At 50.5% G+C, this 6,000-nt stretch overlaps 1 protein-coding gene across 2 annotated transcripts in view; it reads left to right on the top strand.

The window, feature by feature from the left end:
* Positions 1-321: 321 nt before the first annotated feature.
* Positions 322-6,000, top strand: part of SLCO2B1 (solute carrier organic anion transporter family member 2B1) — a 56,734-nt gene continuing 51,055 nt past the window's right edge. Inside the window, exon 1 of one of the 2 annotated variants that reach the window (XM_030477322.1) lies at positions 322-410. The gene's annotated coding sequence lies outside the window, so the exon portion shown is untranslated. The remainder of the gene's footprint in view (positions 411-6,000) is intronic. The other variant, XM_030477325.1, reaches the window with a different exon arrangement.

Here is a 6,000-nt window from a genome sequence, read left to right as displayed (position 1 = left end):
AGAAATAAATGCAGATAAAGCAAATGGAATAGGAAAATGAATAGGGAAATCACTGCGGAGGGACGGGACCCTCGCACGGAAGGGATGGGAGATGGAGTGAAAGCAAAGACCACTTTGGACTGGGGCTGCATAAGCAGTTTGCAAAGCCCTGTCTCAGTAAAGCACAAGGGCAGCTTTGTCCTTTTGGGATTGTGACTTCAGGAGAACCCAAAACGATCCTATTGAAAGAGGTTGCAACAGTTTGGGTTCAAATGTACTCTGGCTTTTGGAGCTGCAGCCTAAGCCCCACCTCCCCACAGCCATCCCCACCTCCAGGCTGGAAGTAAAAGTAGTGAATGGCCCCAGCAGCCGCTGGCAGAGGAAAACTGTTCCCAGCGCAGTGGGATTGGGATCGGGAGAGTCTTGGAACTGTGAGTATGGCAGCAGCAGGGCGAGGAGGGAGCTGCTGAGGATGACGCTGGTACCGAGCTGCAGGATGGGATTAGGGATCAGTCAATGGGAAGTTTCTCACGCTGCTTTTCCCTGTGGTGTTTTGCAAGACTCCTTGAACCCATCTGACTCCAGAGCTGGAGTTTTCCAGCAGCTTAAAAGCAAAAGGGGAGGAAAACCAGGAGTGATCACAGTGTTCTGTGCGCCTGTTCCATTCGGCTTTCTGCGCTTGTGTTTTGCTGCTTCCTCTGCTTGTTCTTATTTATCTGAGTCTTTTATTCCACTGAGGCAGCTTCACTTGTTCCTCCCTTTGCAGGGACTTTTTCCAACCCTGGAGACTGCCTCAGTTCATTTCTCTTACAGTTTTGCTTCTTCTCTTATGGCAACACCTCTTCTCACCCAAGGTCTTGGTGGGCTCTCGGGGTGGATGCCAGGCAGGCATGGACCTGACCTGGCACAGTGTTGGGACCTTGGCCAAACTCATGCTTCTCCAGCAGGACATTGCTTGGGAGAGGAGCTGATTGACACCCATCCAGAGCACAACCATGGCATTGCTCTTGCTTAATGATGGGACTTGATGATATTAAAGGTCTTTTCCAACCTCGCTGATTCGATGGTTATGGAAAGCTGATGGGAGCTCCTGGCTTTGGGAAAACTGGTGGCGAGGAGCAGGAAAGGGTTAACGTTGAGGGAAAAGCCTTTGTGCAGTTCTGCAGGCTGTGGGTGAAGATGCAACAGCCCAGTGACCTAGGTGATGGGTTGCATCCCTCTTGTTTGTTATGTGGTTGTAACCCTCTTTGTTATGTGTGTTTGCTGCTGGGGAGAGAGCCTGGGGCCAAACCCTGTGTTCAGAGCTGAGCTGCTGCCTCTGCCTGCTCCTGCAGCATCCTGCTGAGCTTTTCTCCAGATAGACTGGGGGGTGAAGCAATTCTTGGTTTCTCCTGGGTCTTGCAAATGGTGGAGCTGGTGTGTCCCTGAAAACCTGATTTTTAACAGTTAGACACAGATTGATTCAGGATCAGAGATACTGGATTTGGATTAGATCTTAGGCAGAAGCTCTTCCCTGTGAGGGTGCTGAGGCGCTGGCACAGGGTGCCCAGAGAAGCTGTGGCTGCCCCATCCCTGGCAGTGTTCAAGGCCAGGTTGGACACAGGGGCTTGGAGCAACCTGCTCTAGTGGAAGGTGTCCCTGCCCGTGGCAGGGGTTGGAGCTGGAGGAGCTTTAAGGTCATAGAATCTGTGATTCTATAAGATTATAAGCTGGAAGAAGGCTCTGTGCTTCACACAGGCCAGCTGATCATGCATTGGCCACTCATGGTGCTTCTGTTGGGTTTCAGCTGTCCATGGTGGACATGGGGACAATGGGACTGCTGTGCTGGGATGCTGCGTGAAGACATCCCACCCTGGCTGGGGGCTGTTGCACCCTCTACTTCCAGCCCCTGCAGATCATCATAGAATCATGGAGTGGTTTGGGTTGAAAGGACCTTAAAGCTCCTCCAGTTCCAACCCCCTGCCCTGGGCAGGGACACCTTCCACTAGAGCAGGTTGCTCCAAGCCCCTGTGTCCAACCTGGCCTTGAACACTGCCAGGGATGGGGCAGCCACAGCTTCTCTGGGCACCCTGTGCCAGTGGGATCTGCTGAGCCAGGGCAAGGCTGCCCCATCCTCAGCAGTGCGTCCAGGCTGCAGAGAGAGGGAGCAGAGGTTTATCTGGGAGACCTCAGGGCGCAGGCTCAGGGTTGCTCAAGGGTGCTTTATGTCCATCTACAGAGGCTGTAAAACCTGTTACTGCTCCAGTTCCTGAGCAGGTTTTTCTCTTTGCTTAAGAGGAACGTTATGCCCAAGGCATTTGCAAGGTGTGTGTAGAGATTCACTCTGGATCTCCCATATCTCTGGTGCTTTTGGGCAATAACTGCGTCAGAAGGGCACATCCCTCCCTCTTTCCTGTCTCACCTGGATATGTGCCTGAGGCACCTTTCCACAGGGTTTGCAGCTCTGCCATGGGCTTCTCCAGCTGGAACCCCTGCAGTGCACTGTAAGATAGGTGGGATCTCTGGACCATGATGCTAACGGGTCCTCCTGCTTCGTTTCCAGCCTCTAAGCTTAGATGATCTTAAGGTCCTTTTAGATGATCTTAAAGTCCTTTCCAACCCTAACCATTCTATGATTCTATGAGCTCTTCACTGCTGCACTTAGTGCTCCAGGTCCAAAAAGGAAAATGCCGCTCAAGGATGTTGGAGTAAATCAAAGAATAAGGACAAATGAGGCAAAAAAGAGACATTTTGGGCAGATTATGAGCAGCACCAAGGATACCCAGCTACAGACAGGCCAGAGCTGAGCTGCTTCAGGAGCTTATCAAAATGCATGTCTACATTTCACCCTTCCAGCAGTCTATGATAACCTTACACAGCTCCCATTCGAGGCAGTGCAGTGCAGCTCACCTATGGTTGCTGGTACAGCTCCAGTGGGCAATGGAGCATCCTTTATCCAGGCTCCCATCAGGATCTGATTTCTCACCAGCGGTCCAAGCCATATCGATCTGCACCAAAGAGCCTTTTATCAGCTGAGTGCAGATATTTCATGACTGCATATTTGCTTTTCCACTCCCTCCCTGCCCTGCACCAGTCTTTGGTGCCTTGTGCTCAGAGAGAAGATGCCAGAAAGGTGAAAAGCATTGGAAAGGAGCATCACCTCCCTGCTGTGGACCCCATCATGGCATCTGTTTGCTGTGAGAGCCCTCCTTCTAGTTGTTTGTTATAGATTCATAGAATCACAGAATCATTTAGGTTGGAAAAGACCTTTAAGAGCGTTGAGTCCAGCCATTACCCCAGCACTGCCATCTCCACCACTAAACCATGTCCCCAAGTGCCACAAAAATCATATTATTTGGTTATTTTGCAACATACCCTCATTTATCTTTGTTTTCCCTCCTACTCTTCCAGTTTTCTTGCTTTTCCCACCCATGCTGCTGGTTTAGGCAGCATTTCCAGGCTCTGAAAGGCTTCATTCTGGCTCACCCGAGCACTCCTCGCCCAGCCCTTCAGCCTTGCTGGGCTGCTGGGTTTGCTGCCTCCCCTTTGCAGCAGCTTTCGGTCTCTGGGGACCTTGGTCTGATCAAAAATAGATCCCAACCCCCCTCCCTCTGTGGTTCCTGGCTCCAGTTTGGTCCCAGTGCTTCCCTGGGGATGCCGTAGCTGTAGCTCAGCTTAACCAGACCCTGATGCATGTGCCCCAGCTTGAGCCATCCCATGGATTAAACTCTTGGTGTCTCAAGGCATTACTTTGCTAAATGTGGACTTTGGAGCTCCATGACCTATGTCAGGACCTGTCATTAGCCCCCAAGCCTTGAAAATATTCATTTTCAAGAGAAATGGAGACACTGCAGAGACACAAGATTTGGTGGGATCCTAGGCAGAAGCTCTTCCCTGTGAGGGTGCTGAGGCGCTGGCACAGACTTTTCCCAGAGAAGCTGTGGCTGCCCCATCCCTGGCAGTGTTCAAGGCCAGGTTGGACACAGGGGCTTGGAGCAACCTGCTCCAGTGGAAGGTGTCCCTGCCCGTGGCAGGGGGTTGGAGCTGGATGAGCTTTGAGGTCCCTTCATCCCAAACCATGCCATCATTCTTTGATTCTATGATGGGGAATTTCTGACTGGAAACATGATTCGAACACTGCAAAGCTCTGAAATATCCTCTGGGAAAGATCAATAGTGGGTGGATGGCTGGAGAAACCCTGGGACAAGATCGTTCCCAGGGATGCAGGAGAGGACTCACTGCTGGCCAGGCAGTGGGCTGCAGACAGACAGCTTGGTTGAGGCCAGATGTGGCTCCAGCTGCAGGTTTGGGGACTTCCAGAATATAACCTCCTTTCTCAATGGGCTTCCTTAGTGTTTTCTGAGTGTTCCAGCCTGGAACTGCTCCTGGGGAAAGCAGGAGAACCTTCTTCCAAAGGGCGTGAAAAATCTGGCACAGAAAAGCAGCAACATCCCTCGGTAATAAAATGGACTTTCTGCAGTCCATTAATATTAAATAATGGGAAAAGGACACTTAGCTGTGACATGAACTAATCCTCTGTGCTGCCCAAGCTATCCGTGTTTCTTCCCTTTCCCGTGCTAGCTCCAACCTCCAATGGTTGGATTGGGCTGGGGTTGCTCCTTGACCCACCGTTGCCCCATAGCGTGACCCACAGCGTTTCCTCCTGGATGTTTATAACCCTCTGCCTCTCTTTTGCTGGCTAAGGGAGTTTGGAACTTCTCCTCAGCTCTGCTCTCAGTTCCCTGTTCATTGTAACAGCATTTAGATTAGATGAGCCCTTAGACAGAAGCTCTTCCCTGTGAGGGTGCTGAGGCGCTGGCACAGACTTTTCCCAGAGAAGCTGTGGCTGCCCCATCCCTGGCAGTGTTCAAGGCCAGGTTGGACACAGGGGCTTGGAGCAACCTGCTCTAGTGGAAGGTGTCCCTGCCCAAGCTTTAATATGAGCTTTAAGGTCCCTTTGAACCCAAACCATTCCATGATTCTATGACTTCTCTGCGCCTACCCTTCGATCAATCCCTCTTCCATGCAAGTGGCCAGCATCGTTCTCAGCTCCCAAGTGAAGTAGATCTTACTGGTCTCCCCCCAGATTTTGGGATGCTCTGCTGATCTATGGATTAGTCTGTAGGGAGAAAAGAGCTGCCTTTGAATGTCCCATGGAAATAAATGGGTAGGAAGCAAGTGAATTGGTGTGTAGGTGCTCTTCATGCAATACTTGGGGTGAGCAGGTCCATGGTCCTAGGCAGACCATATGTGCAGATGGAAAATCCTGGGTTTGGTTGTTTTTTTTATTTAGAAACTATAGATAATATATAACAAACATCATCTGGATTGCTCCAGGAAGACTCTTCTCCAGGGAGCTCTTGGGGCTTTCACTTGGGCTGTGCCTACAAGTCACAAAGAGGCTTTTCCAGCATCTCCAGCTCCTCATTTTGCAATAGCTTCCCCTTGGAAAGGTTGGGTTTTCTCATTGGAGCAGATTGGTCACTGGAGCCCCTTTGGCTGCTGCCTCTTTCTTGCTTTCCCATGTTTCCTCCAGCTGCTCCTTGCAAAGAGCACCACAAAGTCCTACAGCTCTTTAGGAGTACTCAGCAAAAAGCCTGTTCCTCAGTCATCACTCCTGTTCAAGCATAGGAAAGAGAGAGGAAAAGAACTATTAGGAAGGTATTTGTGGTGTATAAAACCCCAAAGTAGAAAAGTAGTGTTTTGGGATCACCTTCCCTCAGGTTTCTATTGGCAGATGTTTCTCCATAGATTCAAACACCTGTCTGCAGGCAGGTCCCCACTGGGGAACAGGCTTTTCATGCGTCATACTTCGTACTTCATTCATCATCTGAACTCCTGTCCTGGGGTTTGGAGCTGTTTGAAGCAGAGAACATTTCCCAAACACACAAGAGGTGGTGCTAAAATAGGAAATCCCCACCGAGGACACAAGGCATCAGTTTCTGTAGTACACATCACATCTGTTCATCCCCCATAGAAGAACATGCTCAACATCTGGCATGGTCCGTAGGGAGAGGGAAAACTTGTTGTTCAATATCCTGC

The sequence above is a fragment of the Strigops habroptila genome, chromosome 2, assembly GCF_004027225.2.
Source record: "Strigops habroptila isolate Jane chromosome 2, bStrHab1.2.pri, whole genome shotgun sequence".
Lineage (NCBI taxonomy): Eukaryota > Metazoa > Chordata > Aves > Psittaciformes > Psittacidae > Strigops > Strigops habroptila.
Note: the sequence above shows the minus strand (reverse complement) of the source record. Positions and strands in the feature narration are given on the sequence as shown.